The 20,902-nt window shown below is 45.1% G+C and overlaps 1 long non-coding RNA gene across 1 annotated transcript; it reads left to right on the forward strand.

The window, feature by feature from the left end:
• Positions 1-16,437: 16,437 nt before the first annotated feature.
• LOC144167513 (uncharacterized) lies at positions 16,438-18,581 on the forward strand. Its single transcript, XR_013322016.1, has 2 exons — positions 16,438-16,543; positions 17,086-18,581. It is a non-coding gene; the product is annotated as an uncharacterized LOC144167513 (long non-coding RNA).
• Positions 18,582-20,902: the final 2,321 nt, after the last annotated feature.

The following is a 20,902-nucleotide window of genomic DNA, read 5'->3' on the forward strand; positions in this document are numbered from 1 at the left end:
TTGCCGTGTCTTCGCTTCGCTGCTGAAAACATGCATAACCACGCTGTTTACCCAACGGGGAAAAGGCGGTGCACAACAAAGCCGTGTATTCATTTTGTATCACAAATGTGAAATGTGCAGTGGCCTGTGCAGGCGCAACATAATCCTCGCATTTTGTAATACAGTAGACTCGTGATTATTTATGCTCGAAGAAACCGCGGGATTCGGTTTGAGTTGTCAAGTGTCTGAATTATCAGAAGTTGTCATACATATGACTCAGGGCAACATACTGACTTGTGCTGTAATGAAAGACTCTCATATGTCTAATAATACAACACTCACCCACAATACTGAAGTGTCATTCACACATTGAAAAAAAATTCGAATCGATTTCTGCCTTGTCTTTGCATGAGAGTTAAAAACAGTTTTACAAGCTAACAAGGGCATCCAATTAATTGCGAGAGTTTTCATCACCGGTCAAGAGCGTGGGAATACAGCATTCCGCTGAAGCCCTGTGCAGCTGTCATGCATGGTTTTTCCCGTGTTGTTTGTGGCTCTTTTTTACTGTCACTTCTACGCTGGGCCAGCAACACCGCCTCCCCAATAGGCCACGCCTGCCGTCTTGTTCTACTTTCTTTCTTCCTCAAGCCACACCCGGTTGTTGGTCGTAAACGGTTTCGCTTTGGCACGTGTATACTGGTAATAGGTTTAATTTGTGACAGCTGTTTATATAGAGATGCAAATGTGCAGCAAGGAGCGGCAAATGCATCAGATGATTTCCGGCAAGGACACCAAAAATGAACGAATTAACCGAAACAACGAAATGGAGGGGTTTGATTACGCGGATTTAAAAGAAACTAAAAAGATAGCGGGCCGACCAAAATTTTTAAATTTTCTTTAGTTAATCGAAACCTTAAATTATTCGAGTTTGAATTATCGCGAGTCTACTCTACTGTATCATGAACGACGTTTGTTTGCAGTGTGATAAATGTGGGCATATCTGTTCTCCGGCAGCACCTCTTGTCCCAAAGGTTAAATATTTAAGTTCCTGCTGGTGGAGCTCGCCCACAGGGTTCTACTTCAGAGCACGAACAAATGCTGCAATATAACAGTTGTAAAGCCGCCCACAGGCGTAGCCGGAACATCACATTGGACTTTAGCGCGGAATATTGCAATAGTTCCCACGGAAAAGTGTTCAGAAAAGTGAGTAGGATGTACGAGCTCCCTTAAACTATTAAGAAGTGCACCAGTTGTGACTAAACTAACTCCCACAAATGCAGGACGAGATGAGTAGTGGGTGAAGCGTTACTCCGGCTATGCCTGCGGACTACTCAACTTGCTCTTACGTGGTTGTATTTTCTCGTTCACTGATAGTGCTTCTGCTACTTTTTTTAATACTCGTCCGCTTTAGCAGAAAACCTGGGGTTTTGGCGCTGGTGTAGCCAGAAGCTGGTGACTCTGTTGCACTGGCCTCCTCCACTCTGGTGTTTTTCTCTGGGGTTATTCATAATTGTTGTGTCGGAGCGAAGCTCGGTCGCAAAGCTGCTCCGACGAGGCTCTTGTTTTACAGGGTGACGTAGGATGCACACCACACACTGCACCTAAACTTATGGATGTAAGTGCGGGGATTAGTTTATGTACAGTGACAGGGCAATGCCGGAGGTGAGGGTCGTGAAGTCTAAACCGAGAGGCAGTCCCACCAGAAACGGTCCTCACAATATGTTAGGGTAAGTACAAGAGAGCGAGAGTTGCGTGTATATACTACACAAATGCCCACACCTACTCTTCATTCCTATGGTCACACTACTTTATCATCTAGCGTGCACGTCGTATAGTGTTTTTAAACGCACGGCAGATCGGTTTTTCACCTCTTTCATTTGGGCCAAATTCTAGTACAAAGGTAGTAAAAATGGTGTATCGCGCGCTGTTGGGGCTCTTTGACCCCCTTAAGGAAAATATAGTTCACATATAGCTTCCGCGCACCGGCACACAAGAAATATACCTAGTTTAAATGGAATGTTGCATTACATCTTAAAATGGGAGCTTGTGCGTTTTCAGGAGTATTGTAACTTACAAAATTGTATGCAAGTTTGTAACCGATGAGTAAAAATTACGCAACCGGGACCTTTTTGTATTGCTGTCGTGCGTAGCTGCACACTTGCACAGACAGAGGCTGTTACATAAAGAAGGCCACACATTTGCTCGAAACATCGTCAAATATATGGTTTATGGGGAAGCTTTTATCTGAAACCAGAAAATATTTCACCTGCGTAAAATAAACGAGAATGTAAGCATGAACGACTACGTATTCTTTTAAAGATTTTAAGATTTTAAAGTCTGGCGGTTACGTCTCTAGTAAAGCATTCTACTGGCCATTCCAATGATGCTGATGTATCAGTGACCAAAATAAAGCAAGAATGCTTGGTTTGTAGCTCATAATCAAAATCGTGCTCCTTCCTTGACTTCCAATGCCAAAGTATAAAGGGTGCGGTTTCAATCGGGCTGGAGTGGCTGTTTTTTCTGTTGGAAGCGAAAAGCAAAAACGTCAGTGTGTGGTGATTTCGGCGCACGGTAAAGATCCCTAGGGGATAAAATTATTCCACATTCCTCCCCTACGGCGCGCCTCAGCCCAGCTGTATCTTCAGGGCATTAACCCTTACAATCAATCAATCAATCAATCAATCAATCAATCAATCAATCAATCAATCAATCAATCAATCAATCAATCAATCAATCAATCAATCAATCAATCAATCAATCAATCAATCAATCAATTTTAAAATATATTAGTTGTGCCGATTTTCGTAACAAATGTTCAGTTTCTTCATTGCCGTAAAATAACTTCCACAAACAGCCCCTTCCACCGCAGATGTTGTACTGCATGTAGATGTTTCTTAAGTGGACGCGACTGTTCGATACTACCACTGGCTTCTTTTGCTTTCGCAGCACCTTCTATATTTTGTTATTGCCCGCCAGTGACGAAGTGGTTCGAAAAGTGTCCCCCAAAAAATGGTAATTGACCGTTGCCCGCTACCGCCCACTGGTTCTTTGCGGTAAACAATTTCAGACTTGGGGGCATTGTGGACGTTGTTTAAATATTTGCACTAAATACTTCTATAAGCCTTATCTCTCGGACTAAATTACTTTCATAACATTGAGAACTTACCGCTTGGGGTAAGTCACCTTTTCATAAAAATTTTCCGCGTGCACAATGTGACCATAGAAGATCTGGATTGGCTGATGCAAATATTTTTGCTTTAGTGCAATATAATGAGGGAGTTATTTTGCCACGTTTGGCTGGAAATCTTACCGGTGCGGATATGTTACAACTAATATCAATAATGGTAAAACACAAGTCGTGCATAGTTCTACATTTCACGCGTTGAACGTGCATTAAAGGCCAACTGCACTCAAAATTTCGACTTCTTGAAAACCCTATTTCCGTATAGTCTGCTTAAAAAGAAAGCAACATGCAAAATACAACAGCTGAAATACGCACGAGGACGCCGCAAGCGGCCAGCAAAAATCGGCGATTTTGAAACCGAAACCGAGGAGAGCGCGGCCATTGCAGTGACGTTGCAGCCGTCCAGCGAGCGGCCGGACGGTCACCAGTTCGGGAGAATGCCTGCGCGCAAGCTCTACGCGCGCACGGGGCAGCAGAGCTCGACCGGTTCTCCCGCTGCGTGGCTGGCCAGAGGAAAAAGCCACCGTCGGCTGGAACGTCACAGGCGCGTCATGGCTGTTTACGCGATCCGCCGGCAGGTGCAGAGTGGTCTGCGGCGGAGCCTTTTTAAACGCTTCCGACTGATTAACGAGGCGTTTCACGGGGCTTCCACTTGTGTCTCAGCTTATTTGGGGGTACTTACTACGCATTAAAAACAAATTTGGCCGAGGTGAAATTTGAGTGCAGTTGGCCTTTAAACTTTAAGCATAAAAACTGGGGGTTGGGAAGGGGGGCGGAGGGCGGGCTGTCCTTCAAGCTTCGACTTTGAGAGGTGAATAACATAGGTGAGCAAGAAGAGACATAGATTCGCTGTCTACACTAGTAGAAGACGACGCCACCCTATTTCCTGGAATTGTTAGGCAGTTCCGCATCCATCTCTCATGTGTTATTTCCCAGTAGCCACTCGGTGGCTGCATATCTTCCATGCATCAGAACAGCACCGCCACTGAAGGGACTCTGCAACAGATGGAAACGTTTAGGTGTTCTAGGTGACTCGCATTCCCGTGGGCCCTATCGATCAATAAGTATTTTTGTGTCCCGCCATGACCCTGACTCTTCTGTGATTCGAGCTTCTAGTGCCAGCGTGGTAAAAATGAATGATCGGCGCGAATAGTAAAGGGGAAAGCACTGTTCCTTTGTCTGTCCTTGCGGTTCTTCTTCTGCAGTTTTTATAAACATGAGTGTCGTAGTGAGGGGAAGGGGGCTCATGGAGCTTCAGCTCCCTCCACCCACGACATTTTGTCGCACTGTCATGCACAGCGACCAAGGCAACCACCCGGGCCGGAAACCATCCTGGAATTTTGTGTAGAACCCCAAGACTCCTCTCCGGATAGCACCCTGTTACTCTGCTTTGGTGACCTGTTTTCCTGCTGGCGTACCTACGTCCTATGCAAGCCCACCCCGGGGTTGTCCTGCAAGCGCGCACTCCGCGAAACGACGGAGTCTCTGTTTAGAACAAGCTCTGGTATATACGCCGGCGAAACCGGTGGCCTGGCTGTTTCAGTACCTCCATGCAATGAGGGCCGCCACTGGAAACTATTGCGCTAACGACTTCGAACTTCGTCTCCACACCTTCCGCCCCTTTCGTTTAGGTCTGTTTGAATCTTGTTCCCTGCGTGTTATTTTTAGTTGCTTTCAGGATAGCGTTTTATGTAATTTTGTCCAAAATTTGGGGCACTCTTTCCGGAAGGGGTGTGGTGTCATGAAGTTTCCGCAGTTACCTTTAGCAATCAACACTTCCCGGACCTACGAGACTACGAGCCCCGTAGGGCGCGTGCTTGCTTGGCTGCATCGTCCCGTTGAGCCTACCTTTCGGCGTTTCAGTTCCCGAAAGCTTTGGCCAGCTTGCAAGTATCCGGGTGTGGCGGGCTTTCCGCAGAGTCCTCTCTCAGGTTCTAAGCACTTAAATCTCGTTCTACAGTTCTACATGCGCGAATTTGCCTGCGAAGTTGCTGCTAATGCAGTTCGTGCGGCAAAACGATCTATTGCCGCAGCTACAAAAAATGTTTTGCCGCATGAGCGGTGCCGTAACAGCAAATTTTCAGGTAAATTTCCACCATGTATTACGAGCTTTCTGTATAAATGTGCATTTTGTTGCCAGTGACACTTTTGTTTACCTGATCGCTAATGATCTTCTCGCGTTTTCCACCACAAGTGTTCATTTTGATGTATTTTTCTGTGGCTAATTTTGGGGCGATTATGCGCAGTACGTGACGGTGGACAAGCTGCTCCTACGCAATATGTTGGCATAAAAAACAGCGGCGTTATGATTTGTCCCTGTCGTCACACGAGTGCGAAAATGGTAAAAAATTTCTTGGTTGACAAAGTGGCATCAATATAAAACGCACGCACACAAGTTGTTTGTTTTGGGCTTTTCCCGTTTATAACACCAGCTGCATGCAATCCTTTGTTTGTTTTATATTAGTGTAGTTTTTTACTTGCGTGTTTTTTTCCTTCCATGTTTGTTAAGCATATGTTTGTAAATGTTCAATCTTTCCATGTTTCTGAAGTGTTATTCCTTCTTATGTAGACAACAAAAGGTTGCAAGCAGTGTTAGCGGTTCTGCCACAGTTGTAATAACGTACAAATAATCTTTTATGAATACATGTTTCATTTTCCTTTTTCTTGGAAGTACGCACGGTCCAAGAATTCATCCGCTAAGTGTAACTCACATTGACATGAGTAAACCTTCGTACTCTTATGCACATTTTTTCCCCCTGAAAAATCATATGGAGCAGGTTGAGGTGCCATCAGAGAACCCCCCCCCCCCCCCGCCACCCCCCTGCCACCCCCCACTCCTGAGCAAAATTACTGGCTACTCCCCTGGTTGCCAACTAGTGGTGATGTGCACGTACTTGCAAGTGTTCCGAAACATGGTTCTCCGGTCCTGCAATACTTTTTCCGATAATAATTGGAAATGATGAAATAAAGAATCGGGTAGCCCAGCTGACGCCAACGCGGCACTATAATTAGCAGGTGGTTAAAAATAACGTCTGTATGTAAATATCAAAACGTCGGTCGCAGGAAGTAAGGGTTCATAATAAGATTACGAATGAAATTGCGGCTGAATACGAGCGAGTGAGTATTTGAACTTACAGAACCGCAGATAGCGCACGCCGCAATGAGCGACTGTGCTAGTAAAAATGCCCATCTCCCCGCGAGGGGGACTCGAGTAAATGCGTCGCATAGGGGGTAGGTGTATTGCGTTAACGTTTAGTGTTTGGGGAGTTGGTGGTAGTGAATACGTTGTATCAGGAGCTTCTTGACGTAGTTTGAATGAGTCAAGGATATAAGGCGCGTTCGTAGCCTTTGATTCTGTGTCGGTTTTGTGGCGCAGTGGGAAGAGCACCATGTACCTCGCGTTCCGCCCACAGGTAGTGAATGCATTGTATCAGCAGCTTCTTGACGTAGTTTGAATGACTCAAGGATATAAGGCGCGTTCGTAGCCTTTCATTCTGTGTCGGCTTTGTGGCGCAGTGGGTAGATCACCATGTACATTGCGTTCCGCCCGCAGGGTCGTGGGATCGAAACTAGGCGCCGGTAAGTATTATTTTCTTATATAGTGTAGGGGGAGGGGTGCGGACCTGTTGTTGAGAGCGAGGAGGGTAGCGTGATGCGGGAGAGGAGGAGTGGGGGAGAGCGCGCACCTGCGCGCTGAGCTGCTGCGGACGCACGGCGGACGCTGCATGTGAGTTAAAGAAATGCTCTGCATTTAAAAGTCTGCTGGTACACTTTAACAGATCTCTAAAGCCATGCCCGACATTCCTACTGACCGAAGAGAGGAAATGTTAATAACAGTGTCGGTGTTTAAGTCGGAGGTTGGGTGGGCAAACGTGCGGAAAAAAAGACTCGCTGAGCGATGACGTCATAGCGCGGCGGCACCTCTTCACAATCGCCGTGCTCGGGCGGGCCCCGTGTCGCCCCCTGTCGGTGGCGCCATGAAACTGGTATAATCATGGCTTTGCCAATGCGTCGCGGGGTGGCTGGCTCTATCGCTTTTTTCGATGAGTGGTGCAGTTGTGGTCGTGCAAAGAGGAGGATTTCAGCCAAAATAAGAGAACCCAAAAGGCCGAGAAGTGATAACGTTAATCAACTTCTTAATTAGCGTCCCACCGACCAGACCACACAAGCCGAACGGTGCTTAACGAATGATTTCAAATCTTTTTCGCGAACGCTCGTCCCGCTGCGCCCTCCTCTACTATTGGAGCTACATCGCAAAGCCGGTGGCCAGAGCTGCATTGTACATACGTTAATGGCCGACTATTATTTGCTATTTGTGGGGGCTAACGACTACACCACGCAGTACATTTGACCGAATCACGAATCATAACCACGCAGAAAACTTGGCGTCTGCAAGCATACCCATGCATACGTTTAGCTGAACCAAGAATAAGCTAGGTGGGGCCGCCAGTTTCGCTCTTTGCCCAGTCTTTGCGCCAGTAGTGCAAAGCGGCCCCGATCTTTTTTTATGTGGATCGTTCGAACAGCGTTCAGCAGATCAATTTGACACGTACTCTGTTATCGGGGTTTCACGATAAGGTAGCAAGCCGATTCGAGTTGGTCTGAGCAAAAAATAACCAATTGAGTGGTTTTTCCGGAATGCTGAACAAAGCTCTTAGTTCTGAGTGCTTTATTAGGTACCTAATTAGCACTTAGAAACGTGCTGCCCCGGACATCTGCACTCGAGTAATACGTTTCCTCAACGTAACATTTAGCGGGACCTATTTGCGCTTATCAGGCCAAAGAAGTACGTAAAAATATGCGATAAACAATCTCTCGTATAAGTGGCGGATTAAAAGAAGATAGGCTGATGGTCTCGGGCGCTCTTAGCAACTTCAATATTAGCACTGCTCGCATACAATTCTTGGGACTGCTAGCCTTCTCCGGATGCAACTCCCCTTCTCTGGCGTAATCGAGCTCTACAATGCGCAACGTATTGAGCGAGTAATAAACTAAAGAGTGGACAAGCGTGACTATACCTATACCCGGGTACAAATTAAGGACGGCAATCTAATGTAGTATATCAATCCGCGGAAGGGACGGACTCACGAAGTCAACGCGCGTGTTTTGAAAGAAGATTTTGCATAATGCGTGACATCGTTTGCTTTTCCTCGCATCGTCTGTTTAGCGTCGATGCAGCAATTTACACAGATTAAGGGCGAAAAACAACGTAAGCGACTCGGGTCACGTTCAAATTCTTCGCAGTAAGGCCCTTTCAGCGCCTCGCGGAGGAACATCCGGCTGCGGGGATGAGGGGCAGAGGCAACTTCCGCTGTCGTTCTTAGGTTGTAGCCGAGTATAGGGGGCAGCTTTGAACGCCGAGCAGTCAGATGCAGCCGGCAGGCAGTGGCATTCGTGAGTTAAACGACATGATGTCTTCCCAGACGAACGTGTTTCTACGTTGATTCACATATTTCTTTCCCATGAGGAGACCTTGGTGGTGTAACGTCGGTCTTTTGAGAACCTCCTCAAGATTTTATTTCCACATAGGGTGTTGAGTTTCGGGCTCAAAGACGCAAAACCAGCCATATGTGGTGCACACATAAAAATGTAATCTTATTGGGTGTCGCCAGCATGTGAAAGCAGGAACCATGATAAGAATTAAGAGCAAAAGGTATAAACAAGTAGGACGTTCTCAAATACAGTGAACATGAAAACAATTCTTTACTCTGAACTTGCGTCACACATCCGATACCACCTTCCCAAAACATGGCAATCACACTGGAATGAACGGGCAGACAACAAACTACACGTAATAAAGCCGCTCTTGGCACCATACACAACTGATACACACAACAGACACCGTGACGTTAGCTTATTAGCTAGATTACGGATAGGTCACACCCATGTAACACACTCCTACCTGCTAGCGGGATCTCCAAGACCCCTGTGTAGCAGGTGTGTAGACGGCCTATCCGTGACCCACGTAGTTCTTCGATGCAAAGCACTCGATACAATATGCCACATACACTTGCCGCAACTCTACAGACAACACGTCTCATGACACCCAGCGTTTTTCCTGTCTGACGATCCCATGTTTTCTGTCAAGCGCGTTCTTAACTATACATCGGAAGGAAAATTTTTACTAGCTTCATACCCCGCATAATCACAAACTGGCCTTCAACACCAGCCATCCTCGTTGTCTTTGAATGTCTCGCAAGAGGCCTGCACAAACTTTATACAGGGCAATGTCTTCAAAATCACCCACGAAATTCTTCGTAAACGCCCACCGGAAAATGTGCTCATCATATGGACGCCAGGACGCACGGGTCACAAGGGGAATGAGGCCGCCGATTCCACAGCCCGATGTCTTATCCCGGCCCCCTTGTACCAAGCCCCGTCCTTAGACATGGTGAGCGTTACCTTCACCGAATATTTGAGCATAGTGAGACTCAACAGAAGAACATTTCCACCACCCGACAAAAGCCTCAGTAATGAAGACGAGCACATTCTCAGGAGATTGCAGACAGACACATTACCCACACTGGCTAGATTGCACTGCTGGTACCCCACGTTATATTCACCTTTTTGCCCGCACTGCCGGGAGAGGGCGGACGCATGCCACAGTGTGGGCATGCCAGTACATACCAACAGTACACCCACTCACAAACACGTCAAGGGAGCAGTGGGAGGCCACCCTGCGCAGCGATGACCCTGCCTGCCAGCGATGGCTGGTAGAGAGAGCCATAGCGGCGATAGAGGCCAGTGGAATCCCGCAATTGGGATAGCCACCTTCTTTCCTCCCTGTTTTTTCTTTTCTTTTGAACAAAGATATTTTCAATGAATCAATCAATCTTTCAATGATTTCACTTTTGCTCTAACCGATTTTAGGGTTTACCTCTTAATATATCATATAACCACTGTGTTGGCGCTCTTTGAACCACTCGGACTTGCACCATTAACACCCAACCATCATCATCGTCGTCATAATCATCATCGTCAGGACGTTCTAGAACCGGACAATTCCATGCAATTTGAAGAAATTTATCTTACAAGTATTGCTGTCGCCATAAACGCCGGATTTAAGAGAAGCCCGTCTTAAGGACAGGCTACACCTTTTCCAACACCGTTACGTGCTCTTAAAAGCATAGGAGATGCAAGTTCCAGTTTTTCATCAATTTTGGCTCTCTGCGCATTGTTGGTACGGCGTAGAGAAATGAAATTAGATGTGATCGAAAAACTTACGCTCACTTAAACCCTCAATATTCCTCTCAGAGAATGTAGTGGAAAGGGAGTAAACATTTTTGTTTAATAGAGTAGCCGTTAACATGACGTGGGTGGCCCACCGATCGCAGAGTTCGTCTCCGAATCATTTGGTGGCGAAATGATTTGTAATGTAACCACTGGTGAATTTTAATCTCGGGAAACTAACATTATTTCAAATGACAAAAGCCACCATTGCATAGATGTCTTCTGCAACTTCGGTCAAGCTCACGGATAGTTGCACGCACCTTATCGGCGTACATTTCAGTCATAAAAAAGATAAAAGATCAGTTATCAATCAACCAACAACTTGGAACCTTAGCCCCATGAAAGTCGACCACACAAAATCTGTGAGCGTACTACGGATGCTGTGGGCGGGATTCGAAATGAAGTATTTTTTTAATTGAATTGAATTGAAACAAGGTTTATTAGATCCTGGTGATTGTCATACAACACAATATACAGAAAGAGGTCCCAAAGTAAACACTGTAGTGGGACCTCTTGTTAGTAAACGCGAGAAGTTATATAAAAATGTACAGAAAAGGCAGTCGCGCGTACAGTAGATGAGGTGAAAAATACGACAAACAAGGCTGTGTGACAGAAATATTTTCGAAGACAGAATACATAATTATACAGTGCAACAGATTTAAAGGTTGGTCATGAAGAACATAGGCGTAATAATGAATTTTCTAGGTAATCACAGTAAAAAAAACAGACCACAAGAATTAGCGGGATAAAAATGTCCTGAGTGAGTGTTTGAATGAAGAAATAGGCGACAGATCTTTTGGTTCAAGAGGGAGGCTGTTCCAGTTCTTTATAGCAGCGAACTCTGCCGTTTGTTTTCCATAGTTTGTGCGTACTCTTGGAAGCAGATAGTTGCGTTGAAGTGAGAACCGTGTGTTGTTAGGATTGGTAAGTTGCTTTCTATTGATTTCGTAAAAGTATTCCGAATTTTTGGTTAAACGGTAAGCAAATATTCCCAGGTTATGCAGAACGAGTTCGCCAACGGTAAAATGTTTAGTTTTCTGAGCACGAGGTCGCGGGTTCGATTCCCTGCCGCGGCAGCCGCTTTTCTGATGGAGGCGAAAAGCAAAAACGCCCGTGTGTGCGAGATTTCGGCGCACGATAAAGATCCCCAGGTGGTCAAAATTAATCCGGAGCCCTCCACTACGGCGCGCCTCATCGCCTGCGTTGCGTCGGCGCGTTAAACCCTAGAATCAATCAAAATGTTTAGTTTCGGAAAAAGTGGGGGCACATGCGCGTTGTACTGGCTGGATGTAATCAGTCGAACCACTTAGTTTTGAATGTGCTGAAGGGGGGTGAGGTGTGAATGATAGGTAGGCCCCAAGACACGATACAGTAGTTGATGTGACTATGAACAAATGCATAGTACAGGGAAATGAGCGTTGATAAGCTAAAATATTGGCGCGCTTTTAGCAAAACTGTAATACCATATGCCGTCTTCTTTTTTAAATACTGAATGTGAGCAGTGAATTTAAGGGAGCAGTCCAGTTGAACACCGAAAAACAAGCATTGATTGCTTGGGAATATGGGGTGGGAGTTAATAAGTATGGTCACATTATCGTGCCTGAGCTCACGGGAACTAAATAACATGAATTGTGTTTTAGATGGATTAATTACTAGCTTAGTCCTGTCGCACCACATGCTAAGATTCTAAGGTCGTTATTTAGCTGCTGTGTTATTTCATCGATATTTTCGTGGGCGATGTAAATGGTTGTGTCGTCAGCATAAAGTAGGCAGTCGGCTGGAGTTGTTAGGCAGTTTCGGAGGTCATTAATGTAAATTAAGAAAAAGATTGGACCAAGGATAGACCCTTGTGGTACGCCTATATTTACAATTTTTATATCCGACATTGCACCTGATACGTTAACGGTTTGTTCTCGATCGAGCAAGTAAATCCTAATAAGGTTTAAAGGCGGACCAATTATACCATATGAGGATAATTTTTGAAAAAGAATGCCATGATTTTTGGAATCAAATGCCTTACTAAAATCTATGAAAACGGATCCGACTATTCTACCTTCATCGTTTGCCTTCTTAAATTTATCATTCAGCGCTATTAGAGCAAGATTAGAGGAGTAACCGGGCCGGAAACCGAACTGTCGAGGCGTCAGAATTGCGAACTTATTGAGGTAGTTTAAAAGACGTTGTTCAATTAGCTTTTCAATCACTTTACTGAAAAATGAAAGTATAGAAATTGGTCTGTAGTTATTCATGGCAGTCTTATCCCTTTTTTTGAAGACAGGAATTAATTTACTTCTTTTCAGCTCTTGTGGGAAGACAGCAATTTTAAAAATTAAATTTAAAAATTAAGCTAGTGTATCAGATAATATCAAAAGTATCCTTCATGTAGCGCACATGAATGTTATCAAGGCGGGCACTGGTTGTTTTAAGATTAGTGATAGTAGAACTAGCTTCACTGGATGAAACTGGGAAAAGAAAGAATGATTGTGAAACCTTTCTTTGTGCAGAGGTAAATTGTGCATTCGTTACATTTGATGTTGTCGAAAAAAATGAGCTGAAGGCGTTCGCGATTTCTTTGTTTGTGCTGAGAGAAAGACCGTTGTGTTGTATTTCTGAAATAACATTCGGATGAGCATTGTTGTTCAGAAATTCGTTAAGGATACGCCACTGCTTTCCGCTGTTGCTACAGGTTTCACTTATTCGTCATTCGTAATAATTCGTTTTAGCGGTTTTCAGCAATAGCGTCAAAGTAACAATATTTTTTGTACCGCCTGAGAAGCGCGGCGTTGGAAGGTTGCCGCTTAGTTTTTTTGTACAGGTTTTCTTTTTTACGCATGCTTTTGAGCAATCCGGGAGTTAACCTGGGGTTCTCTGGGAATGAGTAGTTTTTACGACACTTTACTGTAGACGTAGACGACGTTATGCAGTTGTTTATTATCGCCGTAAATTCACTGTACAATGACTAAGCATCTTGACACGACAAGACTCGGGACCAGGGGGCGCATGACATTAACTTTCGGAATTGCTGTTTGTTGAATATTGTTCTGTATGACTGATCTTTTGAATAGTTTTTTTCACAGTGAAAACGAAGGGCTATTGGATAGTGATCAGTAATGCTTGCTCGAATGATAAAAGCTTCAGGTGGAGTGAGGGCATTTGTTAGCGCATGATCAATCAGTGTCCCTGGGTTGGTGCTCGAAGAACGGGTTGGTGCGTGAATTAGTGTCTCATATCCATAGCCAAGAAAGCAATTAGTGTATTCATTAACGTGCGTGACCGAGTCATCTAGAAGGTTTATGTTTATATCCCCTAAGATCACGACGTTTTTGTTTTCGTTTGACAGAGAATACAGGAGATCATCAAAAGCGGAACAGAAGTTTGAGATAGGCCTGCTCGGCGAACGGTAAATGCAGCCAAAAACGGTTTTCTTGTTATCGTTAAAAAATTAGGACTATCAACTTCAATCCATACAGATTCGCAATCCGGAACATTAAGAGAAAGGTCAAGTCTACGTTTATAGGTTACACTACCTAGTACAAAAATGGCTGATCCACCATGGCTTTAATTTCGTCGGTGGCAGTATTCTGCGGTATAACTGGGGAAGCCATACAGGTTCTTATCACTTTCTGATAGCCATGTTTCCGAGACACAAATGACAGAAATGGGGGAGGTCGTAGACGAAAACAAAGTGTGAAATTCGTTGTAATGTTTGCGGAGGCTACGGGCGTTAACGTGGACAGCAGAGTAGCACGTGTGGTTACAGATCGATTGGAATTCGTTCACTCCAATGTAGGCCATCTTTTGCTGTTATTTGCTTATTCAGGTGCCATATTAACAGAAGATGGAAAGGTCAGCCTCGTTGCTAATACGGTGAACTTTGCTGACTTCGGTTTTCCTGTCCTTAATTTGGCAATTTTTGGTCCAGAAAAACCGCCAGTTTTTTTTTTTTTTTCAGGTTTAGATTCTTCCCAAACAAACGTTTGTTGGCAGGGGTGAGGTGGTCAATAATGTAGACCTGTTTTGGGTCAGTACCGTGAAAGTTGATTTCGTCTGCTTGAAGTCGTGCCTTCCGCTCATTCGCAACGAATTCAGCCTTTTTGGCGCGAGAGCAAAAGCGACCGATTAGGTTTTGGACGTTTCCCTTAGCAAGTACTCGGTGCACGACATCAAGGTCAGCTTCGGAAAAAGGAATTTCTATTTTTTCCGTGATTGTTTTCACTATTGCCACTACATCTTTCCCTTGCGTTTCCGGAACTCCCCTGATTTAGATATTATTTTTCCATGAGTATTGTTCAAGTTCCGCTACTCTACTTTCCAGTTCTTCGTTGCGTGCATTTAGCCTTCTATTGGCAGCCTTAAGCTCTTCCAGTGCAGTCTTTAGTGTTCCACTAGGTCATTTAGCATGGTCATGCTTTCCTGGCATTCAGCGACTTCATTCCGCAGGGGTTCGTTCCCCGAAGCGGACTCAAGCTGCAACTTGGACAGAGCGGAAGAAACGGTGGCCTCCACAGCTTTGGACACCCTATTGTCAAACGACTCCTCCAACTCCTCTATTCGCTTCGCCAGTTCAGCATTGGTCGGCATGGTTACACCACAAAAACACTGTAGCAGCAGCAGTCGCAACACAAAAGGGGTAACTAAGAATTCAGGGTACAAACGAAAGTGTGCAAACCTGTGTGTAAAACGGGTGGAATTTAGCCACTGTCACCGGCCGCGACCGCTGCTGCTGCAATGGTGACGTGGGCTCGGGATGGGCGTCCTTTACGGCTGCTGCCTCAGTGCTGCCTCAGTATTGCAGCCAGCGGTGGGAAACGAACGGACGTTCGTCTGCGCAGGCGTCGACACTTGGCACGTGTAGTAGCCGGCAGTGCTGAATCAGATGCGTGTCCTCAGCAGCTCGACAGCAATCAAGAAAGTAGAAACCTGTGTGTAAAACGGGTAGAATTTAGCCACTGTCACCGGCCGCGACCGCTGCTGCTGCAATGTCCGAACTTGTAGAAGAAAACGACTCAGGGCTTCCCGCAGTGTTATACGGCACCGCATCCATAGGAAATGTGTTTTTGACGGATGAACTAGCGGCGGCCTTGCATTCTCCACAGACCATGATGAAGTCAGGATCACACCGCCAATCGGCGGACTCTACGACAAATGCAAGCTTTCCGCTCCTCTCTTGAGGTTCAGGCTGACAGTCAGTGTTTGGTTAGCGGGAACCTTGTTGCAGGGGCCACAAAATTGCTGAATTTGCACCGTATAATGCCCTCCCTGAGGCCAGAGATCCGGCCTAAAATGGAGTCATATATCTTTGGAATAGAACTAAAACTCGCTGTCGCAGTTCCCTTCCCATTTACCGTAACACATTCCCTTCATCCTCTCCCCTTTCCCTTCAACCCAATCTTTCCCGCTTCATCCCAGGGGAGATCAGGGGAGTCTCCCCGGGTCTTGACTGTGGGTAGCTAAATAGCATTTCCCTCTTATTTTATCTCCAGCCCCGCGGGGTCAAAATTATACTTGCCATTTGGCCCATTCATTTACTTTACGATACGGAACAACCCCGTTGTACTTCGGGAAACCCTTGTTGAGGGTATTTGATTTATATTCATTTGTCTCTTCGACTCAACGTCCTCTCTGGGCGAAACAAGCAGGAGGACGACACAAGCCTGCGTGTTTTCGCTTTCTTGACCTATGGAAAAAGACGCCAGTTTCTTTCGTAAATATGCGCGAAAGCTGATTGTCAAAATTTATATATGTCGTTTACTAGAAACAGCACCCAGGCAGGATTTTATTATGTACCGCCATGACCTCGTAGCAATGCTGCTTGACTGCTGTGATGAGCTTTCGAAATTGGTTCTAGCTGAGAATCGGTTCTAGCTTGTAGTCCCCAATGTCGAAGTACTCGACGATATCAATCACGACCCACTAAGCTTATCAAGCAAGAACCTTTTCACGACGGAGGATGAATGACCCTTATTGCTCTTGTTTCAAGCTTCCCCTCAAAGGCCGGGCAACAACACAAGGCCGATAAAGTTCAAGTGCAACGTAGGCAGTCGGCGGTAGCAATTACTTCGCATGTGCAATATCCACCGCAGTCGCACTATATAAGCTGATGGCGATGTAAACCGCTCTATACGTAACTTCGAAATTCCTTCCTCGACTGTAAGTTTGATCGAATTTGTCTCCATTTTTGTTTTTGTTGCTTCCACGTCTCTCAGTCAGAATAATCTTCTTTCTTCTATTGCGTTTAGTCAACGAAACCCACGTTTTGCAGACAACCAGAGATGTGTCTTCGATGGAATATAGATGGTTTGGTATTTTTAGCATTGCCTCCTGCCAACATACACTTGTACGTAAATCGGGCGGCTGCGTGTGTAAGATCGTTTAGGTTTCTTTCCGCCTTTGCGTTTCAAATACTTTGCTTTTAGTAAGTAGATTCTGTTGTGTAAGTTAGTTATGTTCATTCCACCAGATGGCGCACAGTGTTATGGGGGCCAATTTACACTATCATCATAAGTAACGGCAGCCCGGTAATAAATAGCGTCTAATAACAATGAAGGCTCTCTTTCCCCGTGGGTACGAGGTAGCGTCTGCGTCCCTCTGTCACGCCGGTGACTCGGTGTGTGTCGGATACAACATATTTTTACAGCGGTTAAGCGGGAACACTGAATACTGACTGCTCCACCCCCTAATATTTTATGCAGATTTTGCCTAATGAAGGTGTGCACGCTGCTTCTCGTCACTTGCCTCTGGACCTCTGCCTGTGAGTTCAGTGTCTCACACATTAATCTGAGCTTTCAACGATTTCCAAGTTTAACACGGATCCCAAACAATATTAAAACCAGCTATTTAAAAAAAACAACACTGAACACTTGCGAAAGCCTCAAACAAGTGCTTTCACTTTGAAATGTAGTATTCGCTACTATAGTACTTTTAACGTAGCTATTTATTGCTTCAAGATATACAGCCATACTTAAGAAGGAGGTTTTTCAGGGCGAGGTGCCCAGATTGTTTTGTGAAAATATTGTCTGACCGAATCGCCCTCATGTAGACAGCGATATCTGCTATTGTCATACTAAAAACAAAATAAACTTAGCTGAACCTGAGTCTGCATTCTACAAAAATTATTTGCTATTCAAAAAAAAAGTTGACGAAGCGTTACTCTTATTCTTCTTTTGTTTTCATGCTGGTGACCGCCCAGGTGCCGCAGAACTGTGAGTAAACACTTGTCCCACTTAGTCTTCATTTTGCATGAAAATGCTCTTTTGGCACGCTCAAAAAACTCTACTGCGTGACTCTTTTTTTCTTCCAATGTAGATTGCGCTCCCATGGAGGCAAGACACCTATTTACAACACCGGTAAGGCCGCTAGACAATATTTCAGTTCACAAATTACACGTGCATAAAAACCGATTTTAGCCGCGTTGTACGGGGCAAAAGAGTAAACTTAAACAATGTTACTTGACAAAACAATGAACAAATTCTTTAGGACCATAGAGAGCCATCAACTTAAAAAAAACGTATTCTATCTTCCGCGGCAGTAAGACAAATAATGTTGAAGCCTTAACTGCACTTTAGGTGTGACAGAAATGCCGTAATGAAAGTAATCTGTACAAAAAAGCCGCAAGGCAGACCGGCATTCGTTTGGCTGTATCACTGACAAGTGGGCCGGACAAGAGTTTCTCTAACTGTGAAGTTTTTAGACAGCTGTGTATCTGTATTTTGTAGACGTACGATTTTATTTCAGTGGAAAATCACGTTTGATTCGCATAAGCCTTATATATAATAGAATGTCCTTTGAGACGTTAAGTGAAAAACATTTTTTTTCAATGCAGGAGGTAGTCGTGACGTGATTGTCAAAGCTGGACGGAGATTGGAATCACTCGGACGGCTACTTCAGGGGGACACATCGCTTGATACCACCGTCGACGACACCGCGCTCGAAGCACTCAAAACTCTCATTCATGCTCAGTCGGGCCTTGCGGGACGGGACGATGAGTACAACTTCGCGGAGCTCTTGAGAAGCATCTTTCTTGCCCTCATCAGAACGAGTGTAAAAACGACTATTACCGCTACCGTAGAAAACGCAATGAAAAAGAAAGGGTGAATGTCCGTCGCGGTGTGACCTTAGTGGGGACAACAATAAAAAAACAGTCAACCCGTATCATCCTCGATGACTTATTAAAAACAAGAAACCTCCATATTGTGCTTATTGATCCTTTTGACCTGCCACTCCTTCACAATTAGAGCAGGTTAAAGTCTGCCCCTAATACGGAAGGGGGTGAAGGACGACAAGAGCGATGTGCGTACGTTGAGTGCCTTTCTTCCTCCTATGTGCGATCCCAGTGTTCCATAGTTTCCATCTCCACATCAACTTCTCCTTGATTAGAGGGGACAAGAAGACTGAACGGAGAAGTTCATGGGCTTGTTAAGTGACTTATGACAACTATTGAGAGCGCAGTACAGACTAGGATGAACAGAAAAACGGAACATCATTAAGGCTGGTGCTCTGCTGTTCCCTCCTCCTCGTTGGCACTGCGCTCTACGTTATTGTCGAGAAATGGACCCACTGAATATACTTATCTGTCTCAGTCTTTGTACGCCCCTTCTTCAGTTTTGCCATAATGAGAAGTAATTTTGCCAGAATAATTGCGGGCAATGAAGAATTTCTTTGTAACGCACCCAAAGGCAAAGCGCATCAGTGAAAACTACGAAACAAATGTCCGGTACGAGGTACCTGCGAGAAGGGTGTGCTGCACTGTGGCGATTCTTGACTTTTTCTTTGTTTTAAAATCTGAAAATTTTAATAAACGTAGTTAAGATGAGCGAATTAGCAAATACACTCACACAACGTACAATTAGTTCTCTATTCAGAAGCACAGCTGTATTACTCCCCGTTACTGATGGTTTCCTTGCTTACTCAAACGAAACGGGGCTGTAAGTAAACGACTTTCAACGACGTTTAATTTTTGTCCAACATCAAACGATAGTAAATTTTTGTAGCTACTCGGGATTTCGCGCGGCGTTTTGACGCGAGATCATCTGGTGGTCCTTCTTTATACGTGCTACGCCAAGACCTTTGCACGCATAGGTACATGTACAGCAGCGAGCAGAAATAGCCGAGAAAGACGGACCACTAATCACCATCACCTCATAATCCCATATATATGCCCTGTGACAAAATAAACGTTCATAAAAAAAAAGACGGACCAGCCGTGGTGACTCAGTAGCTGATGCGTTGTGCTACCAAACCCAATTGTACGGGCACGATCGAGGCTCCGGCGGGTGCTTTTTTAGTGGAGGTTAAAAAGGGAGACGGCCGTGTGTCGAGATTTCAGCACACCATAATGGTCTGAACTTGTCCAAAAATTATTCGGAGCTCACCACTACTGCGTGCCTCATAGCCGAGGTGCAGTTTCCATGAAGGCAGAAAAGAAGTTCGGTTCGTTAAAAAGACTTTTTGTCCCGATTACAACAATACAAATTATATAGCAAACTTTAAAAACATGATTGACGTATAAAACAACACTCTTTCAACAGTGCCGACCCTCCAGCCACTTTGCGTCAATTTCTTAATTACGTCACAAAATCATGTTGGCGCGATTGACTGCTGCGGACGTAAGCCATCACCAAAAAACCTCACTGGGAGGTTGTAGCGAGTCCTCTAGTTTTGTTTAATCTTATCACTTGAATGCTGACGCGCCGTAACAAGAGATAAAAACATCCCGGGGCGATCTCCACTAACGTGAAACCTGGTGAGGGGCGAAGCATGCAGTGTATAAGTGTATTCTTGGCTACTTAGCGTTTTTGCCAGCGGAGATAAAACTGTTGGGGGGTAGAGGTGTACAGCTTTGCTGTAAAAGGCCCTTGCCTTTGAAGCACAAAACACTCTAGTGCGAGGCGTAAACGAGTGGCCGGTGTTTTTTTAGCCCGCGTTAAGTTTAGCCCGCGATAGGTGGCGAGGCAGTGGAAGTGGTAAGCGAATATACCTTCTTAGGCCAAGTTGTGACCCAAGATACCAACCATGAGGCAGAGATAATTAGAAGGATCAGAATGGGGTGGGGTGCATATGGCAGACATTCTCAGATAATGAATAGCAGCCTACCATTGTCGCTGAAGAAGAAAGTGTATGACAGCTGCATCTTACCGGTACTCACCTACGGGGCAGAAACTTGGAGGCTCACTAAGAGGGTTCAACTTAAATTGAGAACGACACAGTGGGCAATGGAGCGGAAAATGATTGGCGTAACATTAAGTGACAAGAAGAGAGCGGAGTGGGTCAGGGAGCAAACTGGTGTTAAAGACGTATTAGTAGAAATTAAGAAGAAGAAATGGACGGGGGCAGGGCATGTAATGCAAAGGCAAGATAACCGCTGGTCATTAAGGGTAACAGAGTGGATCCCTAGAGAAGGCAAGCGTTGCAGGGGGCGACAGAAAGTTAGATGGGCAGATGAGATCAAGAAGTTTGCGGGGATAAATTGGTCACAGTTGACACAGGACCGAGTTAATTGGAGAATAATGG

The sequence above is a fragment of the Haemaphysalis longicornis genome, unplaced genomic scaffold, assembly GCF_048455015.1.
Source record: "Haemaphysalis longicornis isolate Haplotype H1 unplaced genomic scaffold, Haemaphysalis longicornis Haplotype H1 scaffold_2, whole genome shotgun sequence".
Lineage (NCBI taxonomy): Eukaryota > Metazoa > Arthropoda > Arachnida > Ixodida > Ixodidae > Haemaphysalis > Haemaphysalis longicornis.